The 11,336-nt window shown below is 34.9% G+C and overlaps 1 long non-coding RNA gene across 1 annotated transcript; it reads right to left on the bottom strand.

Moving 5' to 3' along the window:
* Nucleotides 1-379: 379 nt before the first annotated feature.
* LOC137644094 (uncharacterized) lies at nt 380-10,324 on the bottom strand. The gene is made up of 2 exons (XR_011045128.1): nt 6,967-10,324; nt 380-6,548 (listed from the first exon to the last, which is right to left on the bottom strand). It is a non-coding gene; the product is annotated as an uncharacterized lncRNA (long non-coding RNA).
* Nucleotides 10,325-11,336: the final 1,012 nt, after the last annotated feature.

Raw genomic sequence — 11,336 nt, 5'->3', positions numbered from 1 at the left:
CTCATGTAATACCTTGCTTTTGACTATTATAAACCACGTGTTCATTCATAAGACTGGTTTATTCCCTTCCCATGTACAGAGTTCTTTTCACTCTTTCGATGGTGATATGAGAGAAATATATGCTGTCTTGGTATTTTAGTATTATTAAAATGAGGACTATGCACTATGGTATTCCTGTTCAGTCCAATTCTCAAAGTAAATTCATTCCTGAGAACTCTAGTCTTGTGATAATAATTCATTTCAGCCTCAAAATTAGTTACCTTTAAACCTATATAAGTTTACTTTAACTCTGGGTTTTTAAGCATAGTCAACTAAGAGTCGACCATTATTTTGTGTAAAAATTAAGTTTATAAATTATGAATTAAGAAAAACAAATAAATCTCGATCAAGTCTTTTATTGTAGGAGATTGGTTGCCATACATAGGACAGGTTTCAATACACTCAATAGCAATATTAAGTATAAATATGAATAGACTATAAAGTCAATTACAAACTATATCAAATTCTAACCTCGTTTTCTAACAAACGCAACCAAAGACAGAAAGTCACAGAAAACTGAAATTTCATATCTCATAACATGGGATACTAAAGTATTTCGTTTTCTTTGCTTTTTCCGAACATTGGAATGAGTTTGAAATTCAACATTTGAGATTACAAGTATCATGATTGCGTAAATTAGTTAGTTTTCAATAAAAAAAAGAGGGAAATGGAAAGCCCACCAAGGCCCGCCCCTTCCCACCTGGTAACAAAAGATTAATTAGGCATTTTGATTTTGAACAAACAGTCACCAGGCCCTTGAATGCTTTCCATTTCCTTCTCTTTTGAAATCTTTTATTGAAAATCTTACAAATATTAATGCAATGATTGTGAATTAAATAAGCCAAGAATAGTATGGATTTTTCAAGGTAATGTTATAGTATTCTAATTAACACTTCATTAGTTAATGGTTAAGAAATCTCACATTTTTACATTTAAAATGATAAACAGAGCAAGGGGATTTCTTTTTTAACATTTAAAGTTTCGTTTAGAAACAATCATTAAATGAAAACATGGGTGGAGGGAGTGGAGACCTCATCAGTCTAATAGCGCAATTCCACCACGATCGATTACTCCAGAAACCTTTTGCCCTCTCAAAAGCAGACAAGAACCACAACTGGCCAAAGGCATCTCTCATCCGTCCCATTTCATGTGCATGATTGAGTCGGGTAAAGGAGAAGACACGTGCAAACCACTGCCCTGACTATCCTTACTACTCCTCCTAGCAGATAGGCAGATCGGACCGAAGTACACATTAACCTTGCACGTGGACCACAAGTCAATTTAGTTCCATGTGTAATACATTCTCAAATAAGACCCTTTTTAAAAGCTACGTGGAGAGAACCTAATTTAAGATTTTCGTAAACGCTAAAACAACCCTTAACCTAACAGTAGGCCTACCTAAAAAGCTGAACAACCCTTAAACTAACAGTAGGCCTACCTACAAAGCTGGATAACCCTTAAACTAACAGTAGGCCTACCTACAAAGCTGAACAACCCTTAAACTAACAGTAGGCCTACCTACAAAGCTGAACAACCATTAAACTAACAGTAGGCCTACCTACAAAGCTGAAAACCCCTTAAACTAACAGTAGGCCTACCTACAAAGCTGAAAATCCCTTAAACTAACAGTAAGCCTACTTACAAAGCTGAACTACCATTCAACTAACATTAGGCCTAGCTACAGAGCTGAAAACCGATTGAACTAAAAGTAGGCCTACCTAAAGGCTGAACAACCCTTAAACTAACAGTAGGCCTACCTACAAAGCTGAATAACCCTTAAACTACCACACACGCATACACACACACACACACACACACACACACACTGCCCAGGCTTGAATAATTTCTATTGATATTACCTGCTCATAAACATCTTTTATTAAACCATAAACTATCAACAAGCTTAAGGAGATTTTGAATGATTCGGAATCATCCTCTCTTATATGAATACTTTTAAGTCAGCCTACCTTTAACGGAATATCTTTGGCCTTATAAACTTCACATTTACCATCTTAGTCAGTAAAATTTCTATTAAATTTTAAAAATTCGTTACCTTAAAATGTATTTTGTGAAATATATTTTTAATTTGAGTCTAATTATCAGAAATATCATAAAATTAATATCAAAGTTAAAACATAGGAAACTGAATTATATTACGCCATTATGTGGCTTGAAAAGGTTATTAACAATGTAAAAACCTCTATAGCTATGATGATATTTCTCTTTAACTGTTAAATTCTTTGTAATAAGGATAGTGGACAATCTCATAAATGCTGAAGATAAATGAAACTTGATTTGAAAAGAATTAATCCCAAGACTTGCAAAGTGTCTATTTTAATGGGATGAACTAATGGCTTTATTCCTTCATCAAAAATAATTCCAAATATTAAAAGAAACTTTTGAAAAAAAACAAATTATGTATCTTTTGTAAATTTCATTGCTTATGGTAAAATCGTCTGAAACTTGTCCAATAAAAACGAATTGTGTGAAAAAAAAACCTTAAGCTTCTTCATATTAAAAACTAATATTTTTATATTTGCATATCTAATAGTTAACACCTTGCATATCATCTAATCTTAGTGTGGCCACGTAAAAAGTTAATATATAAAAAGATTCATAAAATAACTTTATATAATTTTGACAATCTATAGATAAAAACAATGATAATATACCAATCAGGCGAGCAATTGATTAAGCTACTATTGAAAAAAATCTTTAGAATTAATCTTTAAAGAATTAATACGAAGATGAGTGAAATTACTTTAAATTGATTAGCCAGTGAATTTTCTATTTCATATATGCTTGCAATTGTTCATTACGAAAATCTTTGAGATCTACGATTCAAGTATGGAATAAATTTAAGCATATTTAAATTATTCTCAAAACCCTTTGATTTGAAACTTCCCTTTGGCCAATTATGTAAGGAAACTAATATTGTCCTTCATGAAATAAAATAAATCTTTAGAGCTGCCTACTAAACAAATTTTACCCTAATCTCATTATTTAACTCAATCTCCTATGATTTAGTATAAACCTAGATAAAATTTTTGGTGTTAACCTGGGGTATAGACACTTGCTAGCCTTGATTTAACCAGAGAAAAATTAATCTGTTTCCCTAAGCTAACCTTCACACAGATCTATCAAAATCAGTTCCCAATTAAATTAATTTTCACTAAAGACAACACTAGTATGAGACTATAACTCCTTTCTATAGACTAGATCCTCCTAGTAACACTTACACCAGACATCATCCAACCACTCATTCAATGCTTGTTACAAATTTACTGATGTACAAGGAATGCATTGTCCTGCATCAATTAATTCTTTAATTCAATTCCAAGGTTTGATTTTAAGTGGTAGAGCAGCAACATAAGTGGTAGAGTAGCAACATTAGTGGTGTGGTCGAGTAGGAACATAGGAGGTAGAGAAGCAACATAAGTGGTAGAGTAAGAACATAAGTGGTAGAGTAAGAACATAAGTAGTAGAGTAGCAACATGAGTAGTAGAGTAGGAACATAAGTGGTAGAGTAGGAACATAAGTGGTAGAGTAGGAACATAAGTGGTAGGGTAGCAACATAAGTGGTAGAGTAGGGAACATAAGTGGTAGGGTAGCAACATAAGTGGTAGAGTAGGAACATAAGTGGTAGAGTAGGAACATAAGTGGTAGAGTAGGAACATAAGTGGTAGAGCAGCAACATAAGTGGTAGGGTAGCAACATTAAGTGGTGCACTATCAGAGCTTACTGTCGTGAAACAATCATAAAAATTACATTGAAAAAGATTTGCGTAGTTACATAGTATCAAATTGACCGTTTTCTTGTCCCCTAAAGTTACTTAAAGATTACAGTAATACCTACATTAAAATCAATGCAAGTGGAGACATTTGAAAAGTGTACTGTATCCTATTTCAAGAAACTAAATTCCACTCAAATAATCTTCACTACAATTTTGCTACAGATAATTCAGCCGATTATTAACTGAATCTAAGTTAACTAATTGAAATTCAAAACTATCCCACCAAATCAGTAAGCATTTTTATACTTCGCATTGATAAGAAAATATTGAATTACTCAATATAATTCGAAAAGTTTGCAAGTTTTAAATAAAGAACTAGTGGATAATTTATAATTGAAACGCTGGGTACATGAAATATTAAGACATCAATATCTCTAAAACTTGATTTTCCGGATTTTCTTATATCAGTTATAAAAGTTCTGATAAAATGCTTTGAAGATTAATGGACTTACTTCTAGTTTTAGATTACCTTAAGTTACTATATATTTACTCAACATAGGGGTAAGTTAACTAAAGTTTTAAACAGTTTTAATCAACAGTTTATGACGTTAATCTTGAATCTATTAGCACTTAAACGTAGGGGGCGTTAGCATAAGCAGATCGGACTTTAATCAAGCTTTCAGTTAATCTAACAGTTTTTGGCTTTAGTTGTCTAGAGAGATTATAGTAGAACTTATGATCTTGTTACACGTAGACAGCCTAAAATGTAAAGTCAAATCTCAAGTGTCAGTAAAATTAAAAGAAATTGGCAAGTTATATAGTTTATTACAATATAACACCAATGCTCTGATTTGATGTTTTGTACAAGCCTCAGAGGCTTATCAGGTTATGTCTAAAATTTTCGAATGACAAGGTTACCTCGCACATAAAACAAGAATATAACTTCAGAGCAGGTAATTTTGTAAATTACTGCACAAGATCATTCCTGTACATCAGTATAACAGTACGTCTATAAAATCTAATCTCAAAAGTCAAACTTCAGTTTGGAACCCTTTGCCAAATCATGGAGAAATTTTAGAATCAAACTTCAGTTCAGACCCCTTCGCCTAATCATGGAGAAATTTTAGAGATATATAAACCGATAGCAGATTAAACTAAATAAAATTGAAGCCATATAATTTAACCATGTATAAACATCCCCTAAGCTAGGTTACTTGATATTGAATTACACAAACAAGGACTGTAATAATCCCTTAATTTCCCTAATCAACATTATCAGTAACTCCCAAACAGTAACTAAAACTATACCAACAACAATATACTCAAGAATGTATTACACATTTCTTCTAAAATGACTACAGCAGTTCTCTATCCCTCCTTTATATCAAGAACAAAAACGGTAGGAATCAGATATCTTGGGACATTTATAATCCCAGCTGGACCCCTTTTCAGAGAGCTCGGGTATCTCAGTGTAATGGAAAGCACTGGGTTGCAAGACTTACAACGTCAACACTTTTTTTTTAAGAAAGTTATCTAAAAGTTTAAAACTAAATTAATCTTTCCAATCTTTAGATTTTCATTGACAGATAAAATTTAAAAAATTATCAATACAGTTACTAATTTCACAGTAACATTGAAAACTCACATATTCTTGGACAATTTAAATCACACTCTTGACAGAAATTATTTCAAAACTCAATTTACACAATACATAACAAATTTGATGTAGTTGAAACTGAAATTATAGTGTATACATAACAGAAACCTGTTCAATTTGACATTACAATCTCCTACAATTCAAGATTAGAGATTTTTAAAAATAAATTTTAAACTATTTAAAAAATATTAAAAAGCATGAAACATCAAAAATTTAAAATCATTTGAGGCTTTAAAGATTCTTTAACAAGACTGAATTATTAATCATGACTAGAATTTGCAAGGCAGAATCTACCCTGACAAGATTTCATGGAAATCAAATTGGAATGAACATGTTCACCATAGCACACAGTCTATCATTTTTCACAATAAAACATAACCAAGTTAACAATCTACTTCTCTCATTAAACCAGCAAAAGAATGAACGAGTTCCGTACATGGGAAGCTCATAAAAAGCTTAAATGAACAGTGGTTCTAGTCAAAAGCAAGATATATACTTCATGGGTCCTCTGGCCTTTCAGTGGTGAGGGATATGGCAAGTACTAATACCAGAAGAGGGAGGGGGGCAGATGGGGAGGGAGGCTCAGTCATATGAACGTTCCCTTTAATTATTTTTAATAATCTTTCCAAATTGGGAGGTGGAAGGATCAAGGAGTGGGAATGGGAGTTCTGAAACTACAGTTATGTATTAGAGTGAACAATCTGATTCGAACCCATTTGCAAGATTTGACAAAACATTGCTCTGCATCATTTTAAAAATTCAAAGATAATTTCAAGGTATGTTCATGTAGCTTAAGAATAATAATACTAATACTAGTCAAAGTCCTACCATTTCACACACTCGCATACTACCCCTCACACTTCCTAGCGCTACTAGCCATTTCACACCAAAGCCCACCTAACCATTTCACACCAAAGCCATCCTAACCATTACACACCAAAGCCCTCCTAGCCTTTACATACCAAAGCCCTCCTAACCATTTCACACCACAGTCTTCCTAGCCACTTCACACCAAAGCCCTCCAAACCATTTCGTACCAAAGACCTAGCCATTACACACCAAAGCCCTCCTTACCATTACACACCAAAGCCTTCCTAGCCATTACACACCAAAGCCTTCCTAGCCATTACACACCAAAGCCTTCCTAGCCATTACACACCAAAGCCCTCCTCTATCCATTTCACACCAACGTCTTCCTAGCCACTTCACACCAAAGCTCTCCTAGCCATTTCACACCAAAGACCTAGCTAATTCCCACCAAAGTCTTCCTAGTCATGTTACACCAAAGCTCTCCTAGTCATTTCACACCAAAGTCCTCCTAGCCACTTCACACCAAAGACCTAGCCATTTCTGACCAAAGTCTTACTAGCCACTTCACACCAAAGTCTTCCGAGCCACTTCACACTAAAGTCTTCCGAGCCACTTTACACCAAAGCCCTCCTAACCATTTCATACCAAAGTCTTCCTAGCCACTTCCCACCAAAGCTCACCTAGTCATTTCACACCAAAGCCCTCCTAACCATTTCACACCAAAGACCTAGCCATTTCACACCAAAGTCTTCCTAGCCACTTCACACCAAAGCTCTCCTAGTCATTTCACACCAAAGTCTTCCTAGTCAATTCACACCAAAGCTATCCTAGCCATTTCACACCAAAGCCCTCCTAACCATTTCACACCAAAGACCTAGCCATTTCACACTAAAGTCTTCCGAGCCACTTCACACCAAAGCTCACCTAGTCATTTCACACCAAAGCCCTCCTAACCATTTCACACCAAAGCCCTCCTAACCATTTCACACCAAAGTCTTCCTAGCCACTTCACACCAAAGCTCTCTTAGTCATTTCACACCAAAGTCTTCCCAGCCATTTCACACTAAAGCCCTCCTAACCATTTCACACCAAAGACCTAGCCATTTCACACCAAAGACCTAGTCATTTCACACCAAAGCCCTCCTAACCATTTTACACCAAAGCCCTCCTAACCATTTCACACCAAAGTCTTCCTAGCCACTTCACACCAAAGCTCTCTTAGTCATTTCACACCAAAGTCTTCCCAGCCATTTCACACCAAAGCCCTCCTAACCATTTAACACCAAAGCCCTCCTAACCATTTCACACCAAAGTCTTCCTAGCCACTTCACACCAAAGACCAAGTCATTTCACACCAAAAGCCCTCCTAACCATTTCACACCAAAGTCTCCCTAGCCACTTCACACCAAAGCTCTCCTAGTCATTTCACACCAAAGCCCTCCTAACCATCTTGTCTGCCAATGATCACCTAAAACTATTCTATTCACTATTTCGTATTATCCAGCAATGTTCAAGTCCTACTTTAATTCTTAGTATTTAAATCTATACACCTTCCCAAAAGCACCAAGTTTTAGAACTATCTTCCCATAAGCTTCACTAACAACATTTGATTAAAATCTGAAAAACGTGTACAGTAACTTTTTCTTTTACCTATATTCTATAGCTTTTTCTTTCATTCAAAGTATGCTCCTAGAATCTTCTATAAACTACTCTAGTCACTAGAGAGAGAGAGAGAGAGAGAGAGAGAGAGAGAGAGAGAGAGAGAGAGAGAGAGAGAGAGAGAGAGAGAGGGGGGATTTTTAACATGGGGACGGAGGATGGACATTTTATCAAATACTAAATCTTACACAATTAAGAATAAAAAGTGGAATAAGTTTTTATACAAATTACAAACATTAAAATACTTACTCTAGATTTTTAAATATAGGAGCAATAGTGCATTTAAACTTTTGATTGTTTTAAATACATTTGTTAATAATTACCCTTTATGAAATTTAAAATATAATGTGGGGGATCAACTATGGAAGGTAGACTATTGAAACTTGAAAGTGTTTTGTGTTAAGGAACCTTAAGCTTATAGGACAGAAAGAAAAATTGGAAAGGCTAAACAAGGACACACCTTGAAATAATCATTTAAAGCAGCTCAATGTAAATGCCCCCCAAAAATAGAAACTATGTATACTTGAACTAGAACCTCATTTCCATCAACTGAAAGTTTTGGCACCAGATGATTCAGTACTCTTATGTAACCTATTAATTCCTAATACAATAGCACTACAGTTGGAAATTTTTCCAACTAATTTAAGAGCATGTTCTTATTTCCTGAACTTCAAAAATTATATAGATTACAAACTAAAATCTGTTTTAATACTCAAAGGTTTTCCAAATCTTACTAGAAGTAATCAATTCTTGAAAGTTGAAATTGACACAAAAAAAAAGGAAAACTTTGCTTCTATGATGTCATGAATTGAATGTCCAGTCTCCCTGGATTAAATAAATAAATCCTGAAGATATCACTGGACTAAAATTTAACTGAAATTGCCCAATCTCTACCTGAAACAGCCCAGCCTCTACCTGAAATGGCCCAGCCTCTACCTGAAACAGCCCACCTCTACCCTACCGGAAATAGCCCAGCCTCTACCTGAAATGGCCCACCTCTACCCTACCGGAAATAGCACAGTCTCTACCGGAAATAGCACAGTCTCTACCTGAAATAGCACAGCCTCTACCTGAAACGGCCCACCTCTACCCTACCGGAAATAGCTCAGCCTCTACCTGAAATAGCAGTCTCTACCTTAAATAGCCCAGCCTCTACCTGAAACGGCCCACATCTACTCTACCGGAAATAGCCCAGCCTCTACCTGAAATAGCTCAGCCTCTACTTTACCTGAAAAAGCCCAGCCTCTACCTGAAACCGCCCACATCTACTCTACCGGAAATAACCCGGCCTCTACCTGAAATAGCTCAGCCTCTACTCTACCTGAAAAAGCCCAGCCTCTACCTGAAACGGCCCAGCCTCTATTCTACCGGAAATAGCCCAGCCTCTACCTGAAATCGCACAGTCTCTACCTAAATAGCCCAGCCTCTACCTGAAGTAACTCTTCCTTGAAATAGCCCAGTTTCCACATGAAACAGCTAAGCCCTACCTGCAAAAAGTCCAGCATCTACCTGAAACAGCCTACCCTCTACCTGAAATAACTTTTCCTTAAAATAGCCCAGCCTCTACCTGAAATGGCCCAGCCTCTACCTGAAACAGCCCAGCATCTACCTGAAACAGCCCGGCATCTACCTGAAACAGCCCGGCATCTACCTGAAACAGCCCGGCAGCTACCTGAAATAACTTCTATCAGGACAACCAGAAATTTAATTACTACGATTTCCACAAAAAGATTTTTCACAGATGTCCTCAGGTTGATGCGAATGAGATATAGCCTAATATAGCTCTAAAAAACTTCAGGTTAGCTTATGCAAGTTTCAATCTTAGTTATTGACATGGATTTATGTAGGCATAAATTGATTTACAACTAAATTTTAGTCATCAACTATTCATTAAAGAAATTCCTAATGGGAATTTAATGTATAAAAACTAAATTCATGAAACTAGAAAATAAAAGAATTTGGGTAAATTAAAAAGCTAGCAATATAACTTATCAAACTGTCCAAGACTTAAAACGTAAACTAGATATCTAAATTCTCATTGTGAAAAACAAATTGAAGTAGGGACAACTTCCTAAATCCAATTGCCCAAACAGGTGTCCTAGAAGTTCCCCTTTATCTGCTCCAACTGAAGGACTTCACCAGGAGAATCCGGATCCCACAGGTACTATCAAGGTTAATCCTAAATGTGCATCACGCTTTTGGTTAAAGGGTTGTAAGCCTCCAAACAGAAGGCAACATTGACCTGAAAGTCAAAAAACATCAATAGGAGCTCACAGAAAATTACTAATCAAGATTTATAATGCACAAATATAATACTGTTTTCATTAATTTTTGAGGCAATAATATATGTTTGATATAAATCAGTTCAACCGAAAAAAAAATAGGATATCTTAAGACCCCAAAAGTAGGATATTTTAAGCACCCCAAAGTAAGATATTATAAGCTCAATAAATCAAGATATTATAAGCTCAATAAATCAAGATATTATAAGCCCCAAAAGTTAGATATTTTAAGCCCTAAAAGTTAAATATTTTAAGCCCCAAAAGTTAGATATTTTAAGCCCCAAAAGTTAGATATTTTAAGCCCCAAAAGTTAGATATTTTAAGCCCCAAAAGTTAGATATTTAAGCCCCAAAAGTTAGATATTTAAGCCCCAAAGGTAAGATATTTTAAGCCCCTAAAGTAAGATATCTAAGCCCCAAAAGTATTTTAAGCCCCCAAAAGTAAGATATTTCAAGCCCCAAAACAATTGGGATAACTTTAGCCACAAAAACTATGATATTCTAAAGACCCAAAATTATGATATTTCAAGAAAAGAAATTAGAATATTTCAGGACAAAAAATATCAGGATAACTTGAACACTAATAAAGAGATATGCATGAGTTCCTACCGGTATGTGAAGTTTTCAACTGTGAATTCCCACAAATAATGAATAAAAAGACCTTTGTTAAATAAAGATTAAACTAGGTTGAATTAACATCTACAGTACACTACACATGGAGCACTGACATCACTACCCACCTCCGATAACAATTTAACACACTTCCGATAACAATTTAACACACTTCCGATAACAATTTAACACACTAACATGAAAACTTTTACAAAAAACAGGTTGATTCAAGTTTTGTCATATAAAAAGTATATAAGTGGGTAACTTATTTCACACCTAAACAGAGATATAGAGCTAAAATCTGAACTTGAGTTTAAAATGTTTTTTTTTTTTTTTTTTTTTAAATATTAATTTAATTAGAGGTTTCCAACTAACTGGATTTACTGCAAAGAAAAATCATTCAGCGAAAAATATATATGATTCTTTCATCAAATACAGTTTGAGTGAGTCCTATCACTTAGATTTTAATCTAAAGACTCCACTACTTCAAAATAATTCTCATAAAATGGAAAACCAATATTCAAAAATAATAATTCTTCAATATT

Source organism: Palaemon carinicauda, chromosome 7 (assembly GCF_036898095.1).
Source record: "Palaemon carinicauda isolate YSFRI2023 chromosome 7, ASM3689809v2, whole genome shotgun sequence".
NCBI lineage: Eukaryota > Metazoa > Arthropoda > Malacostraca > Decapoda > Palaemonidae > Palaemon > Palaemon carinicauda.
This window is presented reverse-complemented; position numbering and strand designations above follow the sequence as displayed.